The 20,676-nt window shown below is 38.8% G+C and overlaps 1 protein-coding gene across 4 annotated transcripts in view; it reads left to right on the top strand.

Annotated features, from left to right (window-relative positions):
• NSMCE2 (NSE2 (MMS21) homolog, SMC5-SMC6 complex SUMO ligase) overlaps window positions 1–20,676 on the top strand; it is a 208,467-nt gene that overhangs the window by 7,185 nt on the left and 180,606 nt on the right. The window contains exon 1 of one of the 4 annotated variants that reach the window (XM_064476850.1): window positions 7,167–7,261. The exons of the other annotated variants lie outside the window; for them this stretch is intronic. The gene's annotated coding sequence lies outside the window, so the exon portion shown is untranslated. Of the gene's footprint in view, window positions 1–7,166; window positions 7,262–20,676 lie in introns of those variants that run through there. 4 annotated transcript variants of the gene reach the window in all.

Here is a 20,676-nt window from a genome sequence, read left to right as displayed (position 1 = left end):
AGTTTTTGGGAAACTCATAATAAGATCTTACACTATAAGCCAGAAGAGCTGGTACATAAGTCTCCTGGAGGATTGTATCAGTTTTTTTCAGGATTTTCTTTGAAGGCTTATGAGTATTTTTGGTATGAGGTTTGTTTTTTGTTTGCCTGTTTTTTTTAATAAGAAACATATTTTGATGCAAAATACAACATCCTCTGTATCAGTTGAAAAGAAATGTAAGCATCGTTTTTTGAAAGGTTCATGCTGTAAAGCAGGGATTGGCAAAGTTTTTCCATAAGGGGTCAGATAGCAAATATTTTCTGCTTTGTGGGACATGTGGTCTCTGTAGTGACTACTCTGTTGTAGCTCTAATGATTATTAGGAAAATAGTTTTGACCCTATGGAGCTCATGAAAGGGTCTCAGGGACTACACCCTGGAAACTGCTGGTTATGAGACTGAATTGGAGTGCTTGTGAGCAGGACTTAGGTGATGTGGGAAACTCCCTTCAGAGAGAATGCCTAGATTGATCCTCGCTGGAGTCATTCAGCAGGCGCTTGTTAGGGGGCAGTTTTCATGGGATGCTAGACTGAGGTGCTGTCTAAGGACCCCGTGAGTAGACAAACACCTGGTATTTAAGGAAGTTTGAAGGTGACTCGCCTATAACAATAGACGAAAGACTGTTAGGAGGCAGAGTCAATATCGCCACTTAATTACAAGGCTTAGAATCAGCCTGATATGGGCTCCAGTCCCAGTTCCAGCCTTAGTTCTGTAACTTGCTCAAAGAGGTAATTTCTTTGAACTTGTAATTTTTTATCTGTAAAATCAGGGTAAAAATGCCCACTTGATAAGATTGTTGGAGTTAAATAAGATAATATTTGCAAAGCCCTCTTAGCATAGTGTTTATTCAATAGCTATCATAAACAATAGCCAGCAGTTAGAAATTTGAGGGTCAGAGCTTCGAAGGGCCTGTGATGTGAAGAGGGGAACAAAGATGAATGAGTCTGGAAGTCTGTTTAAGGCATTTTAGGTTTGAGTCCAGCTAAATCAGTAATTCATTGACCATGTTAGCTAAACACTACAAAGATTAATAAAGGTTTCTCCCTTCAAGTTGTTTATGGTTTGGCTGGAAAGAAAGACATGTTTATGTTATTCGACCGTGAAGTGAACATTGAGGGCCTAAAAGGTAATGCTTTGCAGGGAGTCAGGACTTATCTCGTTGGAGGTTTAAAATAGAGAAAGAACATGGTAAAATCCAATTTTAGAAAAATAACCTCCTGGCAATACTGAGAACCCATGGAGGAAGGAGTTGCCTCAACTGGCTAACGAGATTATTTCAGTAGCTCAGGTGAAAAAGTAAGTTCAGCTAAGACATTACAGTTGAGATGATGAGGATTTGATTTGTGTGCTTGGCATCTGATCTTACACCCACACTATGGTATAAGCGGGATATGTAATGTAAGAGTGCAGAATGGTGCATGCAGAATGCCTGGGTTCTTATCCTAGCGCCATCACTTATTTTTGTGACCTTGGACAAGTTCTGTAACCTCTTAGATTTCTCACTTGTAGATGGCATTGTTGTGGGGATGAAATGAGATAGTACAGATTACATAGAGCCGTCATTGATACTTAATAAGTGCTCAGTAAATGTTAACAATTATTTAGTCATTTGGTTTGCATTTGAGTTGTCTATTTTGTTGCACAACACTCAGTGGATTGGGAGAAACTAAAGTGCAGAAGGGCAAGTGGAAAAGACCATGAACTATCTGCACAGCAGAAATATCCCCTTTCCCTTTTAGCCTTATGAGATTACATAGTCTTTCTGCTGATTTTTTGAGTGGCTCAGTTTCATCACAGATTAGCATGAGTTTTGATAAAATAGGTGGTGATGATCACTTAGATACTGTTTTCTCACTTTGTGCTGCCATTTTCTTGTCACTATATTATTAAATCATTGGTAAAGGGAATTCTTGCTCCCAAGAACTTGGGTGATGATGTGTTTTGTTTTGTTTCCTGTCGGTTGCATTTTCCTGTCGGTTGCATATTCCTATGTGGATGATCACCCCTGTTCAACTTCCTAGCTTATTTGAAATTAGCACCTTTCCCTGTTATGATACAACATGTGGTGTCTGGGCAGTTAGACGCGTACTGCCGCCCTGTGTATTTGTTTTTTCTCTAAATTTATTGGTATTCTAGTAATACTTTCTTTGAATTATTTGGGGAATGAAATCTGTTGCATTAGGAGGTTTTTCAGATAATTGGAGCTTATTTTTCAGATTTTAAAGTGTATTTTGTACTTTTCTGCTTTCCTAAGCAGAATGTACTCATAATTTACCAGCATTGCTATTAACATCGTCTTGAAGGAATTGAATTTTCGTAAGCTGTTTAAATTTAGTTAAGTCGATTTGAGGAATAGCCTTTCTCTAAAACGTGACTGTACCTCAGGCTGGTGTCCTCTCTCTTCCTGCCTCTGTGCCAGGGCAAGTCCGCAGATGGCCTTCAGAGATTTGGTTAATGTTCTGCGATTCCATGGAAAATGTATGTGCCTGAGGATTGAAAGCTTTTATCAGATTCTTGCTAAATATTTGTGAGGAACGTTTGGAAGAAAATAAAAGGATGTATATTTAAATTGTCCGAGGGTCCAGGAAATGAGAAGATCCTGGTCGGAGGGCTTCTCGACTTTTCTTTCTATATTGCTTTTCTTTCTGTGACTTGCTGAAAGACACAGAGCAGAAAGACCTCAGTTGTTATGGTCAGGCAGGTAAAAAACTGCATGTTTGTTGAACTATGCCAGGATACGGTGATGATGAAGGTGGTCCAACTGATGAAGATAATGATAGCTGGATTTGTTACACGCTTCCAACATGTGCATGCACTGTGCCGTCTTTACATGTGACATCTGACTTGGTCCTAACTGTCATCCTGCGAAGTAGGGACTATTGTTAACCCCATTGTACACATGAGCTACTGAGGCTCAGTGAAGTTAAGTGCTTTCCTGAGGTCACACAGTTAGTGGGTGGTGGGAGTTGAGATTTGAGCATAAGCGACTTGACTGCAGAGTTTTTGCCCTTAACCATTTTACTTTATTGAAAATTGATTGTGTCTGTCTTATAACATTTGCAGCAGTTGGATGATATTGAAATACCATTTAATGATATTTAAGTCCAAAAATTTTGGTTACTTTGTTGAGAGTTGTATTATCTGATTTTTCTTTTTTTTTTTTCCTCTCTTCCTCTCCCTTTTGAATTCCAAAATGAGGTTGTGTTGTTTTCTGAAACAGCCCATCAGCTTTTGTCCTGTTTTGCTAGCGAAGTTCTTCCCTTCTTGTGTTCAGAGAGTTGCACTTCCTTGGCTTTAGGTCTATTTGTAAAGGCAGAGTTGAATCTGGTCGTGGAGGGAAGAAGCTGGGACCTTTGGGGGTCATTGTATTGAACCTAGTCTGTCCACATCTGGACTTGTAATGGCAGGAACATCCATTCCTTTTTGGTTAAGCGATGGCAGCCGGTTGCATTCCTGACCGATAGAAGTGGTACAGTGAATTGATTGAATGCTAGTCTGCTCTTTCAAATACCCAGAATTTGTGTTCTGCTTAAGACTCATCACCTTTGGGTGGTGGGGGGTAGTAATTAGGTTTATTACTAAAGAAACAGAGTTCTCACTTTGTGACAGAGTTAATGATCAATAAAGAACAGTCCTCAGAGTTCAAGATTACATGGCTGTGCAAATTTGTAGTCATTTTAAATAACTGAACTTACAAATTGGCAAATGTTAAGCATTTAGTCGAGTGGATAGTTATTGAATCTGGATGCTCGGGGGGGTAATATTCTAGTTTCCCTCGTGACCTAAGGCATTCTTAAATCTAAAAATTTAATAGAAAAAATTATAATCACCCATGACCCTATCTCCCATCATCTTATTTTGTGAAAAAGGAGTAATCATTTTACTTAAATCTTTTATATTAAAATTGTTTGGAAAATTACTTAATGTTTTGATAAACCGGCACATATGGACCTCACATTCTCAAGACTTATTTTTTTAGGAAGATCCACATTCTGGATTTTTATCACGTTGTAATAAATTTCTCCATCTAGAGAACTGCTTCTTGTAGCCAGGATTCCAGTTAATTGGAAAGGTCTCTTCTGGGCCTTGCTCCAGTACTTTGTTCCATAATTATATTATTGAACAGAAGCAATAATTAGAAGGTAATAAGGTGGTGGTGGCCACAAAGACAATAAAAATAGCAATAACCCATAAGAAGCCAATGTTTGTATTTCTTATATAGCTTTAATAATTGGAGCCAATTACAAAAGCAAAATATTATAGCTTAAATGAATGACGACTATTGAAAATTATGGTGTCTGTAGTGTTAGAATTATAAAGGCATTGCCTACAGAATATTAAAAATCTAGCTCTTTAGAAAAACTCTATTATCTTGCCTATATCTTCATATTTCCCAGGTATAAGGAAGAACTGCACTGTTTGTCCTCAACTCTTCACAACGTTTCTGACACTTCTAGCTAACGGATTTGTGGGGGGTTTTCCCACACCAAGCAATTCTCCAGTTTTGCAGACACCAAGTGGGTGTCCTACAATTCAGTTCAATTCAATTCTGATACTGTCTGCCTGGAGTTAGGGTCAGATCTCACAGTGTAAGGGCTCAGTGCTATGAGATTGCCCCTGCTTCCCTTGGGGTCTATAATTTGCTAAAGTAGCTCACAGAACTCAGGGAAATGGTTTACCTACTAGACTACTGGTTTACTATAAAAGGATACTACTTAGGAACAGCCAGATGGAAGGTTAAGGTGGGTAGGAGGGGCACAGAGCTTCCATGCCATCTCCAAGCACGCCACCCTCCTAGCACCTCCATGTGTTCCTGAGCCTGGAAGCTCTCTGAACCCTGCCTTTTGAGTTCTTATGGGGACTTCATTACGTGCCCACGCACAAGTGATTAAATTATTGGCCATTGGTGATTGGTTCAGTCTCCAGCCCCCCAGTCATGTGGTTGGTTCCCCTGGCAACTAACCCCTATCTTGAAGCTATCCAGGTACCCCTAGCCACCAGTCATCGTATTAGCATACAAAAAGACACATCACTTTGATGATTCAAGGGTTGTAGGGGCAGAGACAAATATATATTTCTTAATTATGTCACACCAGGTCTATGTGTGTTTGTTCATTGTAGTGGCGTATTTATAGACTGCAGTTAATCAAGTGAGAAGAACTTCTGATGAAATACATGTTGGGGGAAGATTGAAATGTGTTAATAAAAAGAATCAGGGAAAAATTTCACAATAATAATAGATTAGGACAGCGCAATAAAATGTAAAACAGCCTTTTAGCATCAATTAAGTCCCACAAAAAGATTTATCAGGATAAAATATCATGTTCCTTTTCCTCATTCCCTCTCCTTTGTCATCAGCAGCGTTCATATTGGTCATCCATGAATGCCGTTTTGAGACTGAAGGGAACCTTTGCGGTTAGGTGATCTCTGATGCTTTTGCTCACTAGTTCTTATAGAGGGGATGGGAACTTTTCATATTGAGTGGGGTTTATCAGGCTCTGAGGTTGGGCAGAGAATAGGAGTTAGGAAATAGGGCACAGGGTGGGTCATGTCACAGCTCTCCCGTGAATTTGATAGGTTTCTGCTCCCTTACAGATTATGAACCAAAATGAGTGCATTCCCTCTGTTGTTAACGTTAACACTAATAACATCTAGATGTGCTTTCAAATTCTATGCTCAAGAAATTACCTGTAGGCACATGATCTTCTGAAAATCTGATCATAAGTGTTTTGTCTGGCGTGTTTAAGTCTGAATTTAGAATTGCAACATGTCCTTTATCCTCTTTTTTCAGAATCTCTAACCCTCTGCCTTGCTTGATTTTTCTCCCTTCTGCTTACACTGCCTCACCTTCCCATATGCTGTCTCTTTGCTGTAGTTATTTGGTTTATTGTCTGTCTGCTCTGTACGTAAGCACCAGGACTGCAGGGGTTTTGTTAGCTGCCTCTACGCCCTGTTCTTGCCTCTGTTAGCACTTGGTACATAGTAAGCCCTCCATAACTGAATGAGTATGTTTAAAACCTAGTAGGGAGATTACTATAAAAATTTCCTCTCACCGAATGTCTAACTCATTCATTCATATATGCACACAGGTCCATGTCCATGGATCCACATATCCAGTCCATCCATATATATACCCCATCTGTATCCGTAGATGCATACATACAAACATGGATATCAACAGAGGTGATTTTGCCCTCAGGGGCCCTTTGGCAATGTCCAGAGACATCTCTAGTTGTCACAACTTGAAGGTAGGTGGTGTGTGTGCTACTGGTCTCTACTAGCCTCTAGGTGTTTAGATGTTGCTGAATATCCTGCAATGCATAGACAGTCCCTGCACAACCGAACTCTCCAGCCTAAAATGTCAGCAGTACCGAGGCTGAGAAACTGTGATGTGCACAAATGCACACATGTCTGCATACATAAATACATACATGTGCATAGGTGTTAACTCTGGTGGAAGAAGAATACTGTTTTTCACCCAGAGAATTTTTGAAGTTTGCCTAGAAGAAAGCATGGGCAATGCTAAGGGTTCGTTAGGTAAATAATACCTGGATGTTTATTGTACACACTGCCTGCTGGCAATTAGGAATTTTTCCTGTTTTCAGAGGTTATAGCATTCCTCATGTTCTCCTTGTGTTTTATCATTCTTTTTTGTATTTGTTGTGTTTCCCTGTCTGGTCTGTAAGGTCCTTGAGGGTAGGATTCATGTATCGTCTTCCTCACCCCCTACCCTCAAAGCCTGGCAGAAGACTTTGTACACTTCAGGTTGTCTGCAAATGCTTATTGAGTAAATCAGTCAATAAATCGAATAATTAAGGAATTTGGGTCTTGGGTTGTAGCAGCTGTGATAGGAGAATCAACCCCACCAACAGAAATGGGCAAATGCCACAAATCAGCCCTTTCTACCAACTGGAGAGCTGGTTGTTGGGGTTACCAGCACACCACTGGGCATTTCTCACATTGGAGCATGTTTGCATTTGGTAAAAGACTCTAAAGGTTACAAAGCCTGGTTATGGGGGAACTTCAGGGTCAGCCTCTTCCTCAGCTGGTGAGACTCCTTATACATTGACTTGTGTCTTGGAAATAGGTGTGAGAGGTTGCTATTAAATGTATCACTGCCATTATTATATTGTTTAGCCTCGACCTGGGAAGTGCCTCACCTCCTGATGTAACCATTCGTGAAAGTGCTGAAGTGAGTGAGGAAGAGGGAGCCGGGAGCTGACGGTAGGCAGATACTATGGAATAAAGGTGCATTGGTGAAAATCACAGAAGGAGGTAGTCTTATCCTCCGTCTACAGATGGCAAATGAGGCTCATTGAGTTGAAGTAACTTACCATACGACACACACCCAAGGGGCAGCCAGGGAATTTGAATTTGAGCCCAATTTGGCCTGATTTCAGCCCCTTGACCTAGACTGATCTGGGGCCCCTTTCTCTTTCTGATAGATCTCAGTAGGTGGCTGTAACCCTTACCAGCTGTTAGTGATGTGAATGGCGTTTTGGAATATATTTTGTCTACTTCTTATTGCAGTTATATGAGGTTTTACTTCTTCTTCTTCCTCCTCTTCCTCTTCTTCCTCTTCTTTTTCCTCTTCCTCTTCTTCTTCTTCCCTTTCCCCTTCCTCCCCTTCTCCCCCTTCCCCTTCTCCCCCTTCTTCTCCTCTCATCCCTCCTCCTCCTTCTTCTTCCTCTTTTTTTTTTTTTTTTAACAAATGAGAACATTTTAAATTAAAAAAAGTTAGTGAACAGCAGAGCATTTGAACTGGCAAAGTGGTCTGGCGTCAGCCCCATGCACTGGCCCAACAGACTCTTCTTTGCAAAGACAGTGACAGTGAGGAAAGTTCTTTGTAAAAAATCAGTCCAAAGTTTTTTTTCTTGTGTTTAAAAATTATTATTTCTATTTTACTTTTGACCCATTCTTCTGTGACATACTTTTACACACTCACTTGTGAGTAGAGGGAAAATTTGAAAAGAGAAAAAGGAAGAGTTTTGTCAGAAACCCATCCTATTATGGGCAATGACTCTTAAAATGCTAGAATTACATAGTTGGTCTCTGGGGCTATCTAAATTTACATCTTAAGAGGACGAAATCAAAATTAATCAAGAGAGCAAGTCTTTGGAATTCCTTTATATTTTATGCTACCTTTATTATGTCTATGATGTTATCTGTCATATTTAAGGCTTGGTTTTGCAAGATTAGCCTTTCAGAGTTGATTTTTTTCCCTCCTAAATGATAGGTTTGCAGTTTAAGCCAGGGAGTAAGAGACAATATATACTTAATTGTGACTGAGTAGCCGTACTGGGCATGTATCTCTTGATCCAGGTTTTTTTTTTTTTTAACTTCAAGCGTATGTCTTTAATTATGAATAAACAGGTATAGGTACTTATTAAAAATTGAGTTTTTTTTTCCCTCAGAGAAAAGCATAAAATCAAGCTGCATTTAAAAACGTGCAGACATCTAGATCCATTGTGAGACAGCTCTTACTGAAACCCAGGTGTTTCAAGTTTTTTAAAATAACCAAGTTCTCCTCTAAGAAAATAAAACAGTTTAGCAAGGCTTCATCAGACCTGCTTTTCTCTTGTTACTTAATAATGTAGTTGCTCAGGAGCAGATGTAAACAGTGGACTTTTTTCAGGGTGTCTGTTATCATTAGGGTAGGTAACTTAATTTTAAAACCCCCAGTGTTCTACCTCCTTGGCTTTTCATGTGTTCCCCCTTTTCAGATGAGCCCTCTTAAGATGCCATAGCCTGATATCCTGTTACCAATTAATGCTTTTTCTTTGTTTCATGGGGCTTTTTGCGTTTATTTCCTATTTTTATTTTGTTAATGTGTCTCAGCTTTGACCTGAGTTTCCTCAGGGCACAGATCTCTGGGGGCTCATCTGATATTTTCAGAGTCTGGGACTCATTTGGTGCTGATCAGATGCTGAATGTGTATTAATGTGTTAGTAAATGGCTTTTAACATCGTTCCTTAAATATAGATATTTGATTTCAAAATGTAGAAAAATAAGTTGCTTTCCAAAATTAGAAATTGAGCATTTTTGTTCACTGATGAACCTAAGTTTTTAAGACTTTGCACTTAATTTTTGTGTAAGGACTGATTAATCCAATGGTTCTCAAACGTGGGAGAATCACTTAGAGGGCTTGTCAAAAAACGGATTGCTAGCCCTCGCCACTAAAGTTCCAGTAGATCTAAGGTGAGCCCAAGAATTTGCGTTTCTAATAAGTTCCCAGGTGGTGCTGATTCTGGAGGTCAAGGGACCACACTTTGAGAACCCTGGTCTAATTATTTCCCCTTTGACAGGAAACATACACCACTAGGTGGCACCAGAACATTTCTTATGAGGTAGCCATTGGGGCCTTACTGACCAGTATTTGTTGATTGCAGGGTTCAGGATTGTGTAAAAGGTACAATTACTAAATTAGTGAAATTTATTAGTTTGGAGCCTGAATTATTCCATATATCTAAAAATACAAAAAAATTGTTGTTTCTATCGGACACCCTCCCCCCCCCAAAAAAAACTGTAGAACTATTAAGATCACAACATTTTAAGATCAGCTCTTCCAGGAATGAGGGCTATACTCTCATTTCCACTGGCTTCATTTCTAGTTATTCAGGTTACGCAGCTTATTTACCAGCAATAGACTCAGGTCCTGTCACAAAATAGAAAGATACAGCTCATGTGTATTATTTATTATTCTAAGTTTGTAGATTCTAACTTTTCTTGTTGATAACGTTTCAAAGCCACTTTGAAAACACTTACACCTTCTGTTCACATAATATGAACAGTAGGTACATTTCTATCAGTGGCCAGTTGCGTGGGGGCCAGTTTGGGGATATTAAAAGTATGAAGTGTGTTTTCCCTTCCTATTGGCTTCCTTAGTAAGAAAGTTGAGTAGTTTCCTTTTTATGAGCTGCGGAGAGGAAAGTTTGGGCTGCTGTTGGCCTCACCTCACCTCTAGTTACCATGCACTCACTCCATAAATTTCCAGCTGTTCCAACACCTCCGGATTTTCTTCCACTGGCTGAAACCTAAAAGTAGGCGTGGTTTCTCCACATGATGGAATGTGTGGAGATAATTGCTTACTGTGCTCTCCTGCTTGCTAAGTTCTCCCATCCACATTGGGGTGTCTCTTTTTGAAATAGTAAATGAGTCATATTTTAGTTTTTAAAACAGAATGTGTGGAGTATCTGAATACTGCCTGGGTTTTTCTGGATGCTTGAGAATAATCTTTGTGTTGATTCTACTTTTTTTTTTTTTTTTTTAATCTCTGGAGCAGAGGCATGGGTTAGGTTTCAGTGATCTAACAGAATATGAAAATGATGACCGCAAAAGAAACTGAAATGGAGTCACTTGATCAGATTTTAAAATTAGACGAGCACTTTATCATATATCTTTGATCATTGAAAAGCATTAGGACTAGTTTAATTCTAGGCAAAGATGACAATTGATAGCAGAAGCAGAACTTTAGGATCATTTTTGAAACATTAGGTCCTTTTTATTTAATTTTTTATTTTAGTTTTTTTTGGTGGGGAGGCAAGTAGGTTTATATTTATTTATTTTTAACAGTACTGGGTATTGAACCTAGGACCTCATGCATGCTAAGCACGCACTGTACCACTGAGCTCTAACCTACCCCAATATCAGGTCCTTTTTAAGACAGAAGTTTGTCTTTCGGTAAACAGAAAAGCTTTTGTTAGGTTGGTGATTAACGGGTGAAACCAATTTGATTATTGTAGAGAAGATTATTTTATTACCCAGACTGATTTCTCCCTCATCTTCTGTACTTTACAACTGAAATTAAATACATATGTTCTATATAAATGTAAAGTGTTATTTATATGTAGCAGCACTGTCCAATAAAAATACACTGTGAGCCACATGTGGAATCTAAAATTTTCTACTTTCCTCATTACAAAAGGTAAAAAAGAAAGAGGAGGAATTAATTTTAGTAATGTTTAATTTAATTTAATGTGTCTAAAATCTTATTTTAACAGGTAATCAATATAAAAATAGAGTTATTTTTACACTTACTTTTTTTTTTTGGTACCAGGTTCCAAGTTCAGAATCTTAGGGTAGATCTGAATCTGGACTGGCCACATTTCATGTGCTTAATAGCTACGTGTGGCAAATGGCAGCTGTAGGAGCAGCAAGTACAGAGGGCTTTCCACTTCTCAGTGACCCCATTAGAGGATGACAAGAAATTGCAAGGGTGGTTAAATCAAGTAGTTTTGCAGCTTTTTAGCTGAGTATTTGGTGAGTATTCACATTGAACCAGTTGGTAAAACAAGATAATATTTTCTATTACTTTCTTTTTTCTTTTTCTTTCTTCTTCTTTTGTTTTTCTTATACTTGTCAGTCCTCTACCACTGGTGTCATTGGTATTTTACGTTTTTCCCAAAATTGTTTAACCAGCTTAAAATTACTTCTGCAGATCCTATTAATACTTGCTTCTGTTTGAAATGTCATGTGCTAATTTGACTCTACACCTACAGTTTGTTCATATTTTGTAGCAGATGTGGTAAATTAGTTTCTTATGGTATTGGGCAAGCCAGAGAGGGTAAGCAAGCCTCTTAACTTCAGCCGCCGGAACACTGGAGTTGCTGTAAACAATCAGGCCTGTCAGCAGTTGACCTTGGAAATGCTGATTTGCTTGGCTGTGGGTGCTGCTTCAGGCTCTGGCTTTCTCTCTGTGGGTGGGAGTTATGAACCCAGTTTGGAGAAGAACCTGAGGCCCTGGGGGCAAGCTCGAAACAGATGTGCTTCCTGCTTCAGTTTTACATGTGACCAAGTTGCAGGAGGCATTCCTTGCATGAGTTTCTTTGAAGGCCTTTTAGAGTCAGGCACTTATGGTACTTATGCCTTGATTGAAGTCGAGAGGAAGCTCCCTTGACATTTAGATCCACCCTTCCCCTGCATTCAAGCACCATCTGCCGTTAATGATAGTCGATTAAAAATGATTTCATTACTGTTTCATTATATCCCTTGATGAGATTTTACTTATAACGAATCTAGCTGTCTTTTTAATCCCTCCCAGTTAATTGCTCCATGTTTCATGGCTAAGTAATATTCCATTTTTTGGCTGTATGACATTTTGTATGTGTGTTCATCCTTTGGTGGACATTGGATTGTTATTATAAGTAAATTATACTTTGGATGTTATTAAGCAACACCGCACTGAACACTTGTGTACAAATTGGTATTTCATTGTGGTTTTGATTTGCATCTCCCTGATGACTAATGATATGAAGTATTTTTTCATGTGCTTACTGGACACTTGTGTATTTTCTTTGGAGAAACGTTTATTCAGGTCCTTTGCCCATTTTTGAATTGAGTTATTTCTGTTTCTGTTTTTGAGTTGTAAGAATTCTTTGTGAATTTCTAGATACAAGTCCATTATCAAATATGTGATTTGTAATTTTTTCCCATTCTGTGAGTTGTCTTTTTGCTTTCTTGATAGTGTTCTTTGAAGCATAGAAGTTTTTTATTTGATGAAGTCCAGTTATCTACTTTCTTTTGTTGCTTGTGTTTTTGGTGTCATACATAAGAATCCATTGCCAAATCTAGGGCCACGCAAATTCCTATTTTTTTCCTCGGAGTTTAATAGCTCTAGCTATAATATTTAGATCCATTTTGAATTAATTTTGGTATATGGTTTGAGTTAGTGGTCCAGTTTCATTCTTTTGGATGTGGCTGTCCAGTTGTCCCAGCACCATTCTTTCCCCATTGAATAGTCTTGGTACCTCCTTATTGAAAATCAGTTGACCTTTGGCACACAGTTTATTTTTGGACTCTCAGTTCTATTCTACTGATAGAATTCTGTGTGCCTACCCTTATGCTTGTACCACACTGCCTTGTAGCTGTTGCTTTGTGGTAAGTTTTGAATTTGGGAAGAGTAGTCCTCCAACTTTGCTCTCCTTTTTCAAAATTCTTTTGGGTCTTTGGGGTCTCTTGCAATTCTATATGGATTTTAGGATCAGCCTATCAGTTTTGACAAAGAAGCCAGGTGGGATTCTGATGGGATTGCATGAAGCTTGTGGCCCATTTTGGAAATATTACCATCTCAACAATATTAAGTCTTCCAATCTACCGACCATAGGACTTTTTTTACATTTACTTAGATCTTTAATTTCTTTCAGTAATGTTTTCAGAGTATTAGTTTTACATTTCTTTTGTTAATTTATCCTAAAACATTTTTGATGCTATTATAAATGGAATTTTTAAAAAATTTCATTTTCAGATTGTTCATTGCAAATGAATAAAAATAAAATTGATTTTTATGTGTTGACCTTGTATCCTGCAGCTTTGCTGAACTCATTTATTTAGTTCTGGCATGTATATTTTTTTCTTTTTTTTTAGTGAATTCCTTAGGATTTTCTTGTTTTCAACAAGACCATGTCATCTGTGAATAGAAATAGTTTTATTTCTTCCTTCCCAATCTGGTTGCTTTTTGTTCCTTTTTCTTACCTAGCTAGAACCAGCAGTGAGTACAGTGTTGGATAGGAGTGGCAGAAACAGACATCCTTATCTTTTTTCTTTTTTGGGGGGGGGGCAAGGAGAGATAATTAGGCTTATTTATTTACTTACTTTTAGAGGAGGTACTGGGGATTGAACCCAGGACCTTGTGCATGCTAAGCATGTGCTCTACTGTTTGAACTATATCCTCCCCCCTGCCAGACATCCTTATCTTGTTCCTAATCTTAGGGCAAAATCGTTTGTTCTTTCATCATTAAGTATAATGTTTGCTGGAGAACTCCCTCCTGCAGTGTCCTTCCAACACCTTCTGTTGAGAGAGCTTAACATTTTGCTCACTGTAAGGAGAAATGCTTAAAGCAATTTCACTCATTATTACAAAGCGTGTATAAAAAGATAAATTTTGAGCTAAGAGGCAATAAATTAACTGGCACAGCACACAAATAAGCAAGTGGAATAAAGCTTCGAAAGTGCTGTGAAGCAAACCTATTTCCTGCTCAGGAAACAGTGGGGACATCATGAAGTTAGTAGTAAATTCTAGCTGAGGACCTTGAGGAGAAATTTCAGACAGGAGATGATGACCAAAAGATGCGTAGCGTTTCCTGTAGAGTGGGTGTCAGAGAGTTCGGTGTCAAGCTCTGTGAAGGATCTGGGGTTTTACCCTGCTGAAAGCTGTCAGGTTAGCCTGCCACAGTTTCATGGATGCTGGCAGAAGACAGGAAACTCCGGGGTCAGAGACAGAGGGCTTTCTTCCTGCACATCACAAACTGTTTGAGTATCACGTTCCTGTGGGTTCGCCTTGTTGTCTCCCTCACTCCCCAAACCTAGTCCTTACAGTGGTGATATGGAAGAGCCCAGGGGGATACCACAGTGGGTTTGTGTCAGAGCTGGGGAACCTTGAGCTTGGGGAACCCAGATTTTTATAATGGGCAGTAAACCTGCCTGACCTTTGCCCTCAAGGAAGACATTATCTTTATTATTATCTTTATTATACTGCCCTCTGCTCTGGTGGGAGCCACGATCTTAGTCTTCTAAAGCTTTGTTCATTATACAAACATCCTTGAAAAGCTAGTCTGGGACAGAAAGGCAGTTAGTGCTTCCACAAGATGTGCAGAGAGATGTGAGACCCATGAAGAACTGTTTGCGGATACCTGGCAGATTCAGGGAGATGCAAATAGTTCTGGTTGAAGATGGACTTCAGCTTGGGACTTTCTAAGATTTTTACCACCATGTGTTATAGCTTCAGTACTATTACATCAAGAAGATGTAGTACATCTCATAATATAGTAAGGCCTTGCTGACTGCCGGGTTCCTTTCTTCTTTCCATTTTTGCCCAATAGGGCAGCAGAATACTTCGGCTGGCTAGGCAGAGTAATTTAGGACTTTAAGAACCAGTTCTGGAATCAAGTAACCTGAGTTCAGACTCAGCTCTGCTAGTTAACAGTATAGTGACTTTAGGTTTTTGTTTCCTTATTTGTAAAATAGGGGATAACATTATAAAATAGCAACTAATATCTATTGAGTATTTCACTGTGTGCCCACGCACTTCTCCCCATTCCCACCTTATTTAGGGTCAGTGTGAGAATTAAATAATGTGTATAAAGTGCTCTCCACAGTGTTTGGCACATAGCACTCAGATTTTATTGGTCAATTAGTTTTTGACCAATAAAAATAACAAAAGAATGTTTTTGTTAATAGTTATTTGTGCACTTTCAGAGGAGAAAGATGGAATCTTTGGAGCTCTTGGTTGAGAATTAGTATTGTACAAATTTAATACTGTACAAATAGCCCTGAGTTAAAATGCAAGTTCTGTTATCTACTAGCTGTGTAAGTTTGAATCAGTTACTTCACTTCTCTGAGCTTCCTTTCTTTGCGTGTAAAATATGGCGAGTACCTCCTTTTCATGATTGTTCCTGGTTAGAAACAGTTTATATGCTTTGTCATGCCAGATTTACTTCTCATCCTGGCTGGCCATTCTGTAAGCATTTAATGAGAATATAAAGGGAATTAGTAGGAAAATAACTTTAAAATGTATACCTTCCAGTTGGGGTGGAGAATGGCACTGAGGATGTGTACTGAGTGAGGACCAAGTGTGTTTGTGTTGGAGGCGGCGGGGAGGATGGACATATTATCTTCTTAGCAGGAAAAAAAATGATACCTATGACACGGTTTCAGAACCAGAAATGTGTTCTAGTTTCAGAAAAATTAGTAAGGGATTTAATTTCAAGCAAAAAAAGGATCAGAGCTCCTTTGGGACAGAGTAAAATAGATATTTAAACCAGTTAACAAAAAAAGATTATATAATCTGTTACATAGAAAATGCATTTTGTTAGTTGTCTCTACTTTCTTAGAATGGTGCGTTCCATCCTAGTAGTTTTGGAATTTGTTGAGCTTGAAAGAATTTCCCTGTACCTACTTTATCTTTCCAAAGTACATTATGCACCTGTGTTTAGATGCTTAATAATTGGAAAGCAAAATACAAATGATAGTTCCTATAGTGAACCCTACCAGATTCATGTATCAAATCCCTGTAACACCCAGAAACCTTCTCTTAGATCCAGATGGATGTCATAAGAGTTGGACCATGCAATTCTAAGAGATGTTTCACATGCTCCACTGTGAGCAGTCTTTCCTTTGTTCTTTTATTTTTTAGTTAACTCATTGTCTTCTAGTAATTCACTTTTCATTTAGGTATTTAATGAATATTTGCATTTTTCACCCCAACGACATTGTTTTTCTTTCTTATCCTTTACCATTCTTGGCTATATCCAATGGGGGACCCTCTCAAAACAAGCAAAATCCTTCACATAATCTGTGCCTGGCATTATCGTATAGTTATGGCGCAAGTGGAGCAAATGACTGCCATGCAAACAGGGATTTTAATATACTTTTGTTCTATATATATTTAATGGTTTTTGTGGGTCCCAGGTGAGTACTGTGGGAATAGATTTCTGGAAAAAACCCACAGGAAATACATTTGCCAAAATTCGATTTTAACTGTTAGAGTTTAACAGGTGACTAATTTAACTTCTCTTTTTCATTAAGAATTCACTTTAACTCTGAATCTGGAAAAGAAATGAGGTTTAAGAGATAAGATAGGCACTCACACATTTATTAGTGCTATTGAGTATTTATCATGTGCTATAGTAACGACTCTCCAGTGACGGCCCCCGGCAAGTCTTCCCATCTTTGTGCTTGTAGGCTGTTCCTCATATCAAGAGACAGAGCTTATTGGGGTGATTTGCTAAGGAGCAATATATGAAATTGGAACCAGGAGAAGAGTTTAAACCTACATTGCTATATGCCCATGTTGCTGTAAAACTTAACATCTTATGATTCAGTGGTTTGACCAAACTGGGCTGGGACGCTTTTCCGCTCAATGTGATATCAGTTAAGATGGCAGCCATTTAGGGGTTCTCCTGGGTTGGAACTTACAAGGTGGCTCCCTTACATGGCTGGCAGTTGGTGCTGACTGTTGACTGGGTACCCTGTTGGGCACCCATTGACCAGGACCTTAGGATTCTCCTTCATGTGGCCTCTCCACATGGTTTGAGTTTATCCCAGCATGGTAGGCATTCAAGGAAACAGAAGCTGCCAGACTTGTTAAGATATGGGCTCAGAAGTTCCAGACATCACTTCTACTGTATCCAATATACTGGTCACTGGACCAGCCTCCATTCATGGAGAGAGAAAATAAACTCTACCTCTCAATGAGGGGGTAGCTTTCATATGGGGACCAAAAGGATTAATACTACCTGTACTAGGTATTGGAAATACAGCAATGACTAAGATAGACATGGCATTTGTGTACTGAGCAGAGGCTGGAGAAAATAGGAAAGGGTCAGAATAGAGGTAGTAGGCTCTCATAAGTCGAACAAAAGTGTTTGCACTTTATTTTTAGGGCAGTGAGGAGCTAATAAAAAGTTTTTTTTTTTTTTAAAGAATAAGATAATTTGTATTTTACATTCATTCTCTGGCTGTCATGTGGAAAATGGCTTCCTACGAATGAGCCCAAAGGTAGACTAACCAGTCGGGAGCTGCTGTGGTCCCAGGCATTAGATAGTAGTGACTTGGACTAGGAAGGTAGTATGGGGTCATTGAGAAGCAGACAGATTCAAAAGAGACACAGGAGGAATAACTGATGAAACTCGGTGATCTACTGAATATAGAAATTGAGGGAAAAGAAGAGGTCAGCAGTGAAAACTCAAATTTCTAACTGAAGCATCCGTGAAAAGAGGCCTCGTTTTCTAATCTGGTATATTACTTTGCTATTGCTGTTGGAACAAGTAACACAGATTTATTCTCTTACAGAGCTGAAGGTCAGAATCTGAAATGGGTCCCACTGGGCTAACATCAGGATGTGAGAAGGACTGTGTTCCGTTCTGGAGGCTTTAGGGGAGAGTCATTTTCTTGCCTTTTCCAGCTTCTAGAGGCTGCTCACATTCCTTCCATCTTCAAATCTGCCAGTGGTGGGTCAGGTCAGGTCTTTCTCATCCCGCATCATCATGACATTGACTCTCCTGTTTCTTTCTGTCACTAATAGAGACCCTTGTTATTATATTAGGTGCACCCAGATAATCCAGGATAAATTGTCTCCCCATTTCAGGGTCAGTTGATTAGTAAACCTTAATTCTCTCTTTCCATATAACATAGCCTATAGGTCCTGGGGATTGGGAAATGGACATCTTTGTGGGGGCTGTTAGTCTATCACAGATGGGAACTCAAGGACAAGTTCTTTTTGGGGAAATGAATTCAGTTTTAGACATGACCCCAAGTGGAGATGACCAGTAAGCAGTTAGCTCAGGATAAAGGTAGGATTTGTAAATAGCCTACACATGGAAACTGAAGCCATGAAACATGTATTTGTTTCTTAGGGAGAATCTATGAAATGAAAAGAGGGCCTGGGGACAGCATCCTGGGGGGTTGGGTGGCGTTGCAGGCAGATGAGATTGAGAAGGAGCTACTGGAGGGTGGGAGGACATATAGAAGGATTTGGTTTCAAGGAGGTGGTTGTATCTTTGCCCTGAAAGGATCTTTAAACATCTTTTTTGAACCTGCTTCTATTACAGATCAGGAAGCAGAGACCCAGAGAGATGAAATAGCTTGTCTGAGACGGTTGAACTAGTTAATAGATGTGCTTCTTGATTCCTGCTTCCGTTTATTTGCCCAAACACTGCAGCCTGAGTTTGTTTAATCTTTTCATTTTGAAGATGGTGTTGAGAAAAGATTTCAGCTGTGTGTGTGTGTGTGTGTCTGTGTGTGCCCGCTTCATTGGTATTCTGAATACTGAGGCCCTTGCTTTAATAATATTACCTGACTAATGCCCTCGTTACCTGCAAATAAAATTCTTTATGCCAAATAACAACAGTTAAGAATTACTTTTTGGGGGAGGGTACAGCTCAAGTGGTAGAGCACATGCCTAGCATGCACAGGGTCCTGGGTTCAATCCCCAGTACCTCCTCTAAAAATAAATAATTAGATCTAACTACCTCCTCCCCCCACAAAAAAACAAAAAAGCAAAAAAAAAAAAAATACTTTTTTAATCACATAAACTTTTCTAAGCATAGCTTCACCTCTTTTTGCAGTCTCTTTTACCTCATTTTGTGTTTATGCCCTCTCTCTTTTTAAATAAACTTTTTATTTTGGAAAAATATTAGGTTAACAACAAGTTGCAGGTAGTGCAGAGAGTTCTCGTAAAACCCAGTCCCCCTAGTTGTTAAGATCGTACATTACCCCGGTACATTTGTCAAAACTAAGAAGTAACATTTGTACATTGCTGTTGTCTAAACCAAATAGTAAACTCCAAACTATTCGGATTTCGCTCATGTCCTTTTTCAAGACATTGTCCAGGATCCAGTCCCAGATACCACATTGAATTTCGCCTCTTAGTCTCTTTTTCTTTTGCTTCCTTCCTTCCTTCCTTTCTTCCTTCCTTCCTTTCCTTCCTCCTTTCCTTTCCCCCCTCCTTTCCTTTCCCCTTCTCCCTCTCTCCCTCTCTCCCTCCCTTCTTCCTTCCTTTCTTTCTTTCCTTCTTTCTTTCTTTCTTTCTCTTTCTCTCTCTCTCTCTCTCTTTCTCTCTCTCTCTTTCTCTCTCTCTCTTTCTTTCTTTCTTTCTTTCTTTCTTTCTTTCTTTCTTTCTTTCTTTCTTTCTTTCTTTCTTTCTTTCTTTCTTTCTTTCTTTTCTTTTCTTTCTTTCTTTTCTTTCTTTTTCTTTTTTTTATAACTCTGACAACTTTGGGAAATCCTGGTAAGATATTCCATAGAATGTCCCTCAATTTGGGTTTGTCATGATGAGATTGGGGTTTTAGGCAGGAGAACCATCGAAGTTGAGTGTCCTCCTCATCACATCATATCGGGGGGGTACATGTCATCAACATGATCCACTGTTTTGTTTTTTAACATGATTTACTGGTAATGTTGACCTTTGTCACCTGGCCCTAGCAGTGTATGTCAGTTTTCTTTTTTTTTTTTTTTTTTAACATTTTTATTGATTTGTAATAACTTTACAATGTTGTGTCAAATTCCAGTGTAGAGCCCAATTTTTCAATTATACATGAAGATATATATATTCATTGTCACATTTTTTTCTCTGTGAGCTACCATAAGATCTTGTATATATTTCCCTGTGCTATACAGTATAATCTTGTTTATCTGTTTTACATTTTGAAATCCCAGTCTATTCCTTCCCACCCCCCGCCCCCTTGGCAACCACAAGTTTGTGTTCTATGTCTATGAGTCTGTTTCTGTTTTGTATTTATGTTTTGTTTGTTTTGTTTGTTTTTGTTTTTTTTTAGATTCCACATATGAGTGATCTCATATGGTATTTTTATTTCTCTTTCTGGCTTACTTCACTTAGAATGACATTCTCCAGGAGTATCCATGTTGCTGCAAATGGCATTATGTTGTTGGTTTTTATGGCTGAATAGTAATTCTCCAAGGAAGACATACAAATGATCAATAGACACATGAAAAAATGCTCAATGTCACTAATTATCAGAGAAATGCAAATCAAAACTATAATGAGGTATCACCTCACAACAGTCAGAATGGCCATCATTCAAAAATCCAGAAATGACAAATGCTGGAGAGGCTGTGGAGAAAAGGGAACCCTCCTACACTGCTGGTGGGAATGCAGTTTGGTGCAGCCACTGTGGAAAACAGTA

The sequence above is a fragment of the Camelus dromedarius genome, chromosome 20 (genome assembly GCF_036321535.1).
Source record: "Camelus dromedarius isolate mCamDro1 chromosome 20, mCamDro1.pat, whole genome shotgun sequence".
In the NCBI taxonomy this organism is placed as follows: domain Eukaryota; kingdom Metazoa; phylum Chordata; class Mammalia; order Artiodactyla; family Camelidae; genus Camelus; species Camelus dromedarius.
Note: the sequence above shows the minus strand (reverse complement) of the source record. Positions and strands in the feature narration are given on the sequence as shown.